Here is a 13,125-nt window from a genome sequence, read left to right on the forward strand (position 1 = left end):
ACGTCCACCACCAAGTCCTTGCTTCCGGTCATATGATTAGTAGCTCCACTATCGAGCAACCATGATCCCCCACCGGAAGCAAACACCTTGTTGGTGGCTTTGGCCATGAGGCACTTGGCGGTGATGTTCTCATTGAGTGAGTCGAAGAGGGACACTCGTGGAGTTTTTGCAATGGCAACGGAGGCCAGGACAACCGACTCACCATCTTCATCATCATCATCATCCTCATGGTACCCTTCTTGAACCACCAATGCCTTGTGAGGGGTCTTCTTGGTGAAATTTATCTTGTTGGGGAAAGACTTGGCTTTGTCCTTTCGAATGGGCTTGCCACCATTGTCTTCCCTCTTCTCATACGGGCACTCCGCAACAAAATGGCTCACATTGCCACAATTGTAGCAAGTCCTCACACGTTGCTTGCCTTTCATGCCACTTGAGTTGTTCTTGTTGAAGTTTGGCCTTGAGATTTTCTTGCTCCAAAATTGCCTTGAAGCAAGTGCCATGTGTTCATGATAGGCATATTTTGTATCTTCGGGGTTGCTTCCCTCTTCTTCCTCTTCTTCTTCTTCTTCTTCAACACAAACCTTGGCCTTCAATGCAAGGTTGGGCTTCTTTGATCTTTGAGAATGAAGCACCGCATTGTCGGCGGTCTTGTCCAAGATGTTCATAGCCACAAACTCATCCAACACTTCACTTGAGGTCAATGTGTGGAAGTCCGGCCTTTGACGAATGACGGAGGACATCGCCTTGTGGTATGGCATCATTGCCTTGAGGAATTTGCGCTTGATCCAATTGTCGTCCGTGTCCTTGCTCCCATGATCTCAGAGTGAGACCGCGAGTTTAGTTACTCTCTGATAAAGCTCACGAGGTTCTTCATCTTCTTTCATTGCAAACTCATCGGCTTCGTCTTGCACTACTTCATAGTTGGAGTGTTGAATGTTTGCGCTTCCCCGGTAGAGAGAGACCACACAAAGCCATGCATCTTTGGCTAAGGCGAAGGGCCGAAGATGAGGTAGATCTTCGGGTGGGATTGCATCTTAGATGATGAAGAGAGCATTCTCATTGAATTGATTATCCGCGGCTTCTCGAGGAGTGAAGTTTCTTGGGTCATGCGGATAGAAACCTTCTTCAATGATTCTCCAAAGATTAGTGTTCACATGATTTAAATGACGCTTAAAGCGATAAACCCAAGAATCAAAGTCCTCATTTTTCACGATCTTAGGGGGAGGAACGACATGATTCAAGTGAGTGGAAGGAATCGGTCCACCATAAACAAGTGGTGGTTCCACATGGGCAAAGATGCCGGTGCCATTTTTATCACTAGAAGAAGGAGCCTTATCACTACTAGCCCCCCCTTGTCGGAGTTAGCATTCGTCACCTTGTTCATGGGATCACCCACTTTCAAAGGTGTGGTAGATAGTTTAAGCCCTTCAATGAATTTAGTAAACATGCTTTCAACCTCGGTCGTCATTGAGGTTTTCAATGTCTCCAAGGCTACATTGAATTCCTCACGGGAGACTGAGGTTCCCCCATCACCCGTAGATGAGATCGGATTCACACCGGAGTGCTCCTCCACACCGTCTATGATGTCAACCATACTCTTCGGACGGCAAAGTCCTTAGTAAAGAGACTAGGCTCTGATACCAATTGAAAGGATCGATATGGTTGACTAGAGGGGGGGGGTGAATAGGCAACTAAGAATTTTTAGCCTTTCTTTACCAAATTAAACTTTGCATCAAAGTAGGTTGTCTACATGTGCAACTAGGTGAGCAACCTATATGATGCAACAACAACTAACATACAATCAAGCAAGACAAGTAACACTAATAAGCTTGCACAAGTAAAGGTAAGAGATAACCAAGAGTGGACCCGGTGAAGACGAGGGTGTGTTACCAAAGTTACTTCCTTTTGAGGGGAAGTACGTCTCCGTTAGAGTGGTGTGGAGGCACAATGCTCCCCAAGAAGCCACTAGGGCCACCGTATTATCCTCACGCCCTCACACAATGCGAGATGCCGTGATTCCACTATTGGTGCCCTTGGAGGCAGTGACCGGACCTTTACAAACAAGGTTGGGGCAAACTCCACAACACAATCGGAGGCTCCCAACAACACCACGAATCTTCACCACAATAGACTATGGCTCCGTGGTGACCTCAACCGTCTAGGGTGCTCAAACACCCAAGAGTAACAAGATCCGCTAGGGATTGGTGGTGGAATCAAATTTCTCTAGGTGGAAGTGTAGATCGGGGCCTTCTCAACCACTCCCGAGCAAATCAACAAGTATGATTGGCTAGAGAGAGAGAGATCGGGCAAAAATGGAGGTTGGAGCATTAATGGAGCTTATTGGGGGAAGAGGTGAGTCAACGACGAAGAAGGGGGGCCCCTTTTATAGTGGGGGTAACAATCCAATAGTTACCCCACTAAACAGCCCCGCAGAGGGCGGTACTACCGTAGGACCCAGCGGTACTACCGCTCCCCCTTACGGTACTACCGCCCAGCCAGAGAGGGCTTGAAGATAGAGGAGGGACAAACCCAGCGCGGTACTGCCGGACAGGCCCAGCGTGGTACTGTCGCGGTGGCAGGGCGGTACTGCCACTCTCTAGCGGTACTACCGCACCTACTACCACTGCAAGTGCTGCTCAACCCGACACGAGAAGCACCCCTGATGAGCCACAAGTATAGGGGATCTATCGTAGTCCTTTCGATAAGTAAGAGTGTCGAACCCAACGAGGAGCAGAAGGAAATGATAAGCGGTTTCCAGCAAGGTATTCTCTGCAAGTACTGAAATAAGTGGTAACAGATAGTTTTGTGATAAGATAATTTGTAACGAGCAACAAGTACCAAAAGTAAATAAGGTGCAGCAAGGTGTCCCAATCCTTTTTGTAGCAAAGGACAAGCCTGGACAAACTCTTATAAGATGTAAAGCGCTCCCGAGGACACATGGGAATATCGTCAAGCTAGTTTTCATCACGTTCATATCATTCGCGTTCGGTACTTTGATAATTTGGTATGTGGGTGGACTGGTGCTTGGGTACTGTCCTTACATGGACTAGCATCCCACTTATGATTAACCTCTATTGCAAGCATCCGCAACTACAACAAAAGTATTAAGGTAAACCTAACCATAGCATGAAACATATGGATCCAAATCAGCCCCTTACGAAGAAACGCATAAACTAGGGTTTAACCTTCTGTCACTCTAGCAACCCATCATCTACTTATTACTTCCCAATGCCTTCCTCTAGGCCCAAATAATGGTGAAGTGTCATGTAGTCGACGTTCACGTAACACCACTAGAGGAGAGACAACATACATCTCATCAAAATATCAAACGAATACCAAATTCACATGACTACTAATAGCAAGACTTCTCCCATGTCCTCGGGAACAAAACTAACTACTCACAAAGCATAAACATGTTCATAATCAGAGGGGTATTAATATGCATATAGGATCTGAACATATGATCTTCCACCAAATAAACCAACTAGCATCAACTACAAGGAGTAATTAACACTACTAGCAACCTACTAGCACCAATCCCGGACTTGGAGACAAGAATTGGATACAGGAGATGAACTAGGGTTTTGAGATGAGATGGTGCTGATGAAGATGTTGATGGAGATTGCCCTCTCCCGATGAGAGGAGCGTTGGTGATGATGATGACGATGATTTCCCCCTCCGGGAGGGAAGTTTCCCCGGTAGAACAGCTCCGCCAGAGCCCTAGATTGGTTCCGCCAAGGTTCCGCCTCGTGGCGGCGGAGTTTCGTCTGAGAAGATGGTTTATGATTTTTTCCCATCGAAAGACTCCATATAGCATAAGATGGCCACCGGAGGGCCACCAGGGGGGCCATGAGGTAGGGGGCGTGCCCTGGGGGGTAGGGCGCGCCCCCCACCCTCGTGGGCAGGGTGTGGCCCACCTGGTGAAGTTCTTGCTCTCAGTATTTTTTATATATTTGGAAAACATCTTCCGTGAAGTTTCAAGACTTTTGGAGCTGTGCAGAATAGGTCTCTAATATTTGCTCCTTTTCCAGCCCAGAATCCCAGCTGCCGGCATTCTCCCTCTTTATGTAAACCTTGTAAAATAAGAGAGAATAGGCATAAGTATTGTGACATGATGTGTAATAATAGCCCATAATGCAATAAATATCGATATAAAAGCATGATGCAAAATGGACGTATCAACTCCCCCAAGCTTAGACCTCGCTTGTCCTCAAGCGAAAAGCCGAAATCGAAAAATATGTCCACATGTTTAGAGATAGAGGTGTCGATAAAAATAAAATACGGACATGAGGGCATCATGATCATTCTTAGAATAGCAACTTATATAATTCTTGTCATATGATCTCTAATGCTAGAGTAATAATTCAATCACAATATCAAGTATCAATCGTAAACTTTATTGAAAACTAACAAACTACAATCTCAGTCATTGAAGCAATTGCAATTTATCATAACATAGGAAAGAGTCAATGTATAAGAGCTTTTCAGCAAGTCCACATACTCAACTATCATATAATCTTTCACAATTGCTGACACTCACGCAATACTTATGGGTATGGAGTTTTAATCGGACACAGAGAAAGATAGGGGCTTATAGTTTTGCCTCGCAACGTTTTACCTCAAGGGTAATGCCAACAGTGATAGTTCATGAGAACTCACATCCAATTAGCCATATATACCAGGATCTTTCCAACATATTGTGCTTGCCAAAGGATAAAATGTAAAAAGGAAGGGTGAAGATCACCATGACTCTTATGGAAGGTAAGAGATAAAAGTAAAAGATAGGCCCTTCGCAGAGGGAAGCAGAGGCTGCCATGCGCTTTTATGGTTGGATGCACAAAATCTTAATGGGAAAGAACATCACTTTATATTGCCACTTGTGATATGGACCTTTATTATGCAGTCTGTCTCTTTTATTACTTCCATATCACACGCTCGTATAAGGCTTATTTCCTCCACACCAATCAATCATACATATTTAGAGAGCAATTTTTATTGCTTGCACCGATGACAACTTACTTGATGGATCTTGCTCAATCCATAGGTAGATATGGTGGACTCTTATGGCAAGACTGGTTTAAGGGTATTTGGAAGCACAAGTAGTATCTCTACTTGGTGCAATGAATTTGGCTAGCATGAGGGGGAAAGGCAAGCTCATCATGTTGGAAGATCCAAGACAATATAATTTATCTCAGATGTAAGAAAACATAACCCGTTACATTGTCTTCCTTGTCCAATGTCAACTCTTTAGCATGTCATATTTTAATGAGTGCTCACAATCATAAAATATGTCCAAGATAGTATATTTATATGTGAAGACCTCTCTTTCTTTATTACTTCCTATTAATTGCAACGATGATCAAAACTGTGTTTGTCAACTCTCAACAACTTTTATTCATCATACTCTTTCTATGTGAGCTCATTACTCTCCATAAGACTCATATGATCTCTTTGTTTCTTTTTATTTCTTTCTCTTTTCTTTTATTCCTTTAGGATCATGGCAAAATAATCAAGCCCTTGACTCAACACTAATATTTATTATATAGCTCACAGACTCGATTACATAGAAGAATAATAAAGCAAAACTCACAACTAAATCATACTAAGAACTTTTATTCTACTAGATCAAGCTATTATCAAAAGGATTGAACTAAGAAAAATGGTAAAGATAAAGGTGATGATGATACGATACCGGGGTACTCCCCCAAGCTTGGCAGTTGCCAAGTGGAGTGCCCATACCCATGTGATTATGTCTCTCTTTTCGGGGATGGTGATGTGATGTTCTTGGCGATGATGCCCCTCAAGATACGATTCTCCTCCTCAAGCTTGTTGACTTGCTGCTTGAGGTCCATTATTTCCTTTCGGAGTTTTCCTGTAACAGCCAAAGCTCCCTGCACCCAAGGGTGCTGCATAGCTGTGAGAGAACCATTAACACTCTTTTTCATATTCTCATAAGAAAGAAATCTAATATTGGAAGGGACAATCGAGTTTGGAATAGCTGAGCTCTGCAGTTCTCGCATTGTGAATCCAGCTTGGAGGCGGGAAGTGACTTCTTGATCTTCTTCCATGGCATATATCCTCTTCAAATCAGCCTCCATCTCTTCCTCCGTTGCTGGCCCAAAGGGGTCAACATGATTATTTGTCGTTGATCTAGGTGCCAGATGAGACACCCGGCTCTCCCCGATTGACTCTTGCGAAGACATCCTGCTCTAATCTACGGCAGCAACAGCTCGAAACAAAGACAGGAGATTTTTGCGTGATACGGGAGTCAAACCCCCCGGGAGATTACATAATTAATTTTTACCGACCAAAATATGTGTCGTGTACGAAAACGGAGTCCGGAGAACACACGAGGTGCCCATGAGGTAGGGGGGCGCGCCCAGTAGGGTAGGGCGCGCCCTCCATCCTCGTGGAGCCCTCGTGTCCTTCCCGGACTACTGCTTATTTTTCTATTTTTCTAAATATTCCAAAACGGAGAAATATTGCCTTAAAAACTGTTTTGGAGTCGGTTTGCTTACCGTACCACATACCTATTCCTTTTCGGAGTCTGAAACGTTTCGGAAAGTGTCCCTTATGTATTCCTCCGGGGTTACGGTTTCGATAACATTGGTTTCAACATTTATGGGATTACCTAAGATATAATGTTTGATTCTTTGACCGTTCACCACCTTCGGATTTGTGCCTTCGAAGTTGTTGATTTTTATGGCACCGGAACGGTAGACCTCCTCGATAACATAAGGACCTTCCCATTTATAGAGAAGCTTTCCTGCAAAAAATCTTAAACGAGAGTTGTATAGCAATACATAATCACCTAGATTAAACTCACGCTTTTGTATCCTTTTATCATGCCATCTTTTAACTTTTTCTTTAAACAACTTGGCATTTTCGTAGGCTTGGGTTCTCCATTCATCAAATGAGCTAATATCAAATAACCTCTTCTCACCAGCAAGTTTAAAAATCATAACTAAGTTCTTTAATAGCCCAATAAGCCTTGTGTTCTAGTTCGAGAGGTAAGTGACATGCTTTTCCATAGACCATTTTATACGGAGACATACCCATAGGATTTTTATATGCAGTTCTATAGGCCCATAATGCATCATCAAGTTTCTTGGACCAATTCTTTCTAGACCTATTAACAGTCTTTTGCAAAATTAATTTGAGTTCTCTATTACTCAATTCTACTTGACCACTAGACTGAGGGTGATAAGGAGATGCAATTCTATGATTAACATCATATTTAGCAAGCATTTTACGGAAAGAACCATGAATAAAATGTGAACCACCATCAGTCATTAAATATCTAGGGACTCCAAATCTTGGAAAAATAACTTCTTTAAGCATTTTAATAGAAGTGTTATGATCATCACTACTAGTTGGAATAGCTTCTACCCACTTAGTAACATAATCAACAGCAACTAAAATATGTGTATAACCATTAGAGGAAGGAAAAGGTCCCATATAGTCAAAGCCCCAAACATTAAATGGTTCAATAACAAGTGAATAATTCATAGGCATTTCTTGACGTCTACTAATATTACCAATTTTTTGACAGTCATCACAAGATAAGACAAACTTACGAGCATCCTTGAAGAGAGTAGGCCAATAAAAACCAGATTGTAGTACCTTATGTGCAGTTCTATCTCCAGCATGGTGTCCTCCATAAGCTTCGGAGTGACACTTGCATAGGATCTGTTCTTGTTCATGCTCAGGTACACAACTCCTAATAACACCATCTACTCCTTTATAAAGATGTGGGTCATCCCAAAAGTAATGCCTCAAATCATAGAAGAACTTTTTCTTTTGCTGGTATGTGAAACTAGGTGGTATAAACTTAGCAACAATGTAATTAGCATAATCAGCATACCATGGAGCAGTATGAGAGGCATTTATGACATTTAATTGCTCATCAGGTAAGCTATCATCAATAGGTAGTGGGTCATCAAGCACATTTTCTAACCTAGATAAGTTGTCTGCAACGGGGTTCTCAGCTCCTTTTCTATCAACAATATGCAAATCAAATCCTTGTAGTAAGAGAACCCATCTAATAAGTCTAGGTTTAGCATCTTTCTTTTCCATAAGATATTCAATAGCAGCATGATTAGTGTGAATAGTTACTTTAGAATCAACAATATAAGGTCTAAACTTATCACAAGCAAATACAACTGCTAAGAATTCTTTTTCAGTGGTAGCATAATTTCTTTGAGCATTGTCTAGAGTTTTACTAGCATATTGAATAACATTTAGTTTCTTATCAACTCTTTGTCCTAGAACAGCACCTACAACATAATCACTAGCATCACACATAATTTCAAAGGGTAAATTCCAATCAGGTGGCTGAACAATAGGTGCAGAAATCAATGCTTTCTTAAGTATTTCAAATGCTTCTATAGAATCATAATCAAAGACAAATGGTATATATTTTTGTAATAAATTAGTCAGAGGCCGAGAGATTTTTGAGAAGTCCTTAATGAACCTCCTATAAAAACCGACATGACCAAGGAAACTTCTTATACCTTTGATGTCCTTGGGACATGGCATCTTTCCAATAGCATCAACCTTGGCTTTATCAACTTCAATGCCTCTTTCATAAACTTTATGCCCCAAGACAATACCTTCATTAACCATAAAGTGGCACTTTTCCCAATTCAAGACAAGATTAGTTTCTTCACATCTCTGCAAAACTCGATCAAGGTTGCTCAAGCAATCATCAAAAGAAGATCCATAGACGGAAAAGTCGTCCATGAAAACCTCACAAATCTTTTCACAAAAGTCAGAGAATATAGCCATCATGCATCTTTGAAAGGTAGCAGGTGCATTACATAAACCAAAAGGCATACGTCTATAAGAAAAAGTATCAAAAGGGCATGTAAAAGTAGTCTTTGATTGATCTTTGGCTGACACAGGTATTTGAGAGAAACCAGAATAACCATCTAGAAAGCAAAAATGTGTATGTTTGGCTAATCTTTCTAGCATTTGATTGATAAAAGGTAAGGGGTAATGATCCTTTTTAGTAGCTTTATTTAATTTGCGGAAATCAATTACCATCCTATAACCTGTAATAATTCTTTGAGGAATCAATTCATATTTATCATTAGGAACAACAGTAATACCTCCCTTCTTAGGGACACAATGGACAGGGCTTACCCACTGACTATCAGCAACGGGATAAATTATACCTGCCTCAAGGAGCTTTAGTATCTCCTTTCTTACCACTTCTTTCATTTTAGGATTCAGCCGGTGTTGATGATCACGAACTGGTTTAGCATCTTCTTCCAAATTAATTTTATGTTGACATAGAGTGGGACTAATGCCCTTAAGATCATCAAGAGTATACCCAATAGCAGCACGGTGCTTCTTCAGAGTTTTCAATAATCTCTCTTCTTCATGTTCTGAAAGGTTAGCACTAATAATAACAGGATATATCTATTTCTCATCAAGATAAGCATATTTAAGAGTATCAGGTAACGGTTTAAGCTCAAACACGGGATGACCCTTTGGTGGAGGAGGATCCCCTAGGATTTCAAGAGGTAAATTATTTTTCAGAATAGGTTCCTGTTTAAAGAATACTTCATCTAATTCACTTCTTTCATTCATAAACGTATCATTTTCATGGTCTAGCAAATATTGTTCTAAAGGATCACTAGGAGGTATGGCAATAGAAGCAAGACCATTAATTTCATCCTTACTAGGTAATTCTTCTTCACGGTGTTGTCTACTAAATTTAGAAAAATTAAATTCATGAGTCATATCATCTAAACCGATAGTAACAACATCTCTCTTGCAATCTATGGTAGCATTAACAGTATTTAAGAAGGGTCTACCAAATATAATGGGACAAAAGCTATCTTGTGGGGAACCAAGAACAAGAAAATCAGCAGGATATTTAGTTTTCCCACACAAGATTTCAACATCTCTAACAATTCCCATTGGTGAAATAGTATCTCTATTGGCAAGTTTAATTGTGACATCAATATCTTCCATCTCAGCAGGTGCAATATCATGCATAACTTCTTTGTATAAGGAATAAGGTATTGCACTAGCACTAGCACCCATATCACATAAGCCATGATAATAATGATCTCCTATTTTAACAGAAATAACAGGCATGCCTACCATAGGTCTAGGTTTATCTTTATCATGGGGTTTAGCAATTCTAGCAGTTTCATTATAGAAATAAATAACATGCCCATCTATATTATCAGACAAGAGATCTTTAACAATAGCAATATTAGGTTCAACTTTAACTTGCTCAGGAGGTGTATATGTTTTAATATTGCTTTTACGAACCACGCTTGAAGCTTTAGCATGATCCTTTATCCTAACATGGAAAGGTGGTTTATCAACATAAGAAGTAGGAACAATAGGATCATTATAAGTGATAGTCTTTTCTTCAACTTTAATAGGTGCAGCTACTTTTACTTCTATGGGAGGATGATATTTAAACCACTTCTCCTTGGGGAGATCAACATAAGGAGCAAAAGATTCATAGAAAGAAGCTACTATCTCAGAGCCAAGTCCAAATTTAGTGCTAAATTTACGAAAAATATCAGTATCCATAAAAGATTTAACACAATCAAAACTAGGTGTCATACCTGACTCCTTATCATTATCGAGGTCCCAATCTTCAGAGTTGCGTTTAATTCTTTCTAATAAATCCCATTTTAATTCAATAGTCTTCATCATAAAAGAGCCAGCACAAGAAGTATCAAGCATGGTGCGATTGTTACCAGAAAGCCGAGCATAAAAATTTTGAATAATCATTTCTCTTGAGAGCTCATGATTGGGGCATGAATATAACATTGATTTAAGCCTCCCCCAAGCTTGAGCGATGCATTCTCCTTCGCGAGGCCAAAAATTATATATATAATTGCGATCACGATGAACAAGATGCATAGGATAAAACTTCTGATGAAATTCCAATTTCAATCGTTTGTAATTCCAAGACCTCATATCATCACATAGCCTATACCATGTCGATGCATCTCCCCTCAAAGATAAGGGGAAGACCTTCTTCTTAACAACATCTCTGGGTACACCTGCAAGCTTAAATAATCCACAAACTCGATCCATATATATCAGTTGTTCATCAGGATGTTTTGTTCCATCTCCTGGAAAAGGATTAGCTAGCAGTTTTCTATCATACCCGAAGGAACTTCAAAGCAGGCATTTTCATTTTCATTTTCAGTAGGTCCAGTAGGTTGAGGAGCAACTCTTTGCTCTACTGGTCGGGGTGAAGATACCCCGAACAAGCCCCTCAGAGGATTACTTTCCATGGTAATAAGTGACAGTAAATTTCAGCACACTATATAATTTTTTCCTTACCAAATTCCACCTACCAAAGGCGCTTCACTCCCCGGCAACGATGCCAGAAAAGAGTCTTGATGACCCACAAGTATAGGGGATCTATCATAGTCCTTTCGATAAGTAAGAGTGTCGAACCCAACGAGGAGCAGAAGGAAATGATAAGCGGTTTCCAGCAAGGTATTCCCTGCAAGTACTGAAATAAGTGGTAACAGATAGTTTTGAGATAAGATAATTTGTAACGAGCAACAAGTAACAAAAGTAAATAAGGTGCAACAAGGTGGCCCAATCCTTTTTGTAGCAAAGGACAAGCCTGGACAAACTCTTATAAGATGTAAAGCGCTCCCGAGGACACATGGGAATATCGTCAAGCTAGTTTTCATCACGTTCATATGATTCGCGTTCGGTACTTTGATAATTTGGTATGTGGGTGGACCGGTGCTTGGGTACTGTCCTTACTTGGAAAAGCATCCCACTTATGATTAACCTCTATTTCCAACATCCGCAACTACAACAAAAGTATTAAGGTAAACCTAATCATAGCATGAAACATATGGATCCAAATCAGCCCCTTACGAAGCAACGCATAAACTAGGGCTTAAGCTTATGTCACTCTAGCAACCCATCATCTACTTATTACTTCCCAATGCCTTCCTCTAGGTCCAAATAATGGTGAAGTGTCATGTAGTCGACATTCACATAACACCACTAGAGGAGAGACAACATACATCTCATCAAAATATCGAACGAATACCAAATTCACATGACTACTAATAGCAAGACTTCTCCCATGTCCTCAGGAACAAAAGTAACTACTCACAAAGCATAAACATGTTCATAATCAGAGGGGTATTAATATGCATATAGGATCTGAACATATGATCTTCCACCAAATAAACCAACTAGCATCAACTACAAGGAGTAATTAACACTACTAGCAACCTACTAGCACCAATCCCGGACTTGGAGACAAGAATTGGATACAAGAGATGAACTAGGGTTTTGAGATGAGATGGTGCTGATGAAGATGTTGATGGAGATTGCCCTCTCCCGATGAGAGGAGCGTTGGTGATGATGATGGCGATGATTTCCCCCTCCGAGAGGGAAGTTTCCCCGGCAGAACAGCTCCGCCCGAGCCCTAGATTGGTTCCGCCAAGGTTCCGCCTCGTGGCGGCGGAGTTTCGTCCGAGAAGGTGGCTTATGATTTTTTTCCCATCGAAAGACTCCATATAGCATAAGATGGCCACCGGAGGGCCACCAGGGGGCCCACGAGGTAGGGGGCGCGCCCTGGGGGGTAGGGCGCGCCCCCACCCTCGTGGGCAGGGTGTGGCCCCCTGGTGAAGTTCTTGCTCTCAGTATTTTTTATATATTTGGAAAACATCTTCCGTGAAGTTTCAGGACTTTTGGAGCTGTGCAGAATAGGTCTCTAATATTTGCTCCTTTTCCAGCCCAGAATCCCAGCTGCCGGCATTCTCCCTCTTTATGTAAACCTTGGAAAATAAGAGAGAATAGGCATAAGTATTGTGACATAATGTGTAATAACAGCCCATAATGCAATAAATATCCTTATAAAAGCATGATGCAAAATGGACGTATCAGCCCCCCCCCCCCCGAGTCGAGGCGGTAGTGGCCCGGTACCGCAGCGGTACTACCGCTGGGCCAAAGACTGCCCAAACAGCAGGGAATCAAACCTCCAACGACGCGGGAAGGCCCAGAGGGTGTGAAACGAAAGTGTACGTGATGATTCCACCCTAGCCTTACCAAAGCGGACCCCCTCTTGATAGAACGGTGACTCCTACGAAACTAGTCCACCAACAAGAACCG

The sequence above is a fragment of the Triticum urartu genome, chromosome 3A, assembly GCF_056163025.1.
Source record: "Triticum urartu cultivar PI428250 chromosome 3A, HENAU_Tu73, whole genome shotgun sequence".
NCBI classification, from domain to species: Eukaryota; Viridiplantae; Streptophyta; class Magnoliopsida; order Poales; family Poaceae; genus Triticum; species Triticum urartu.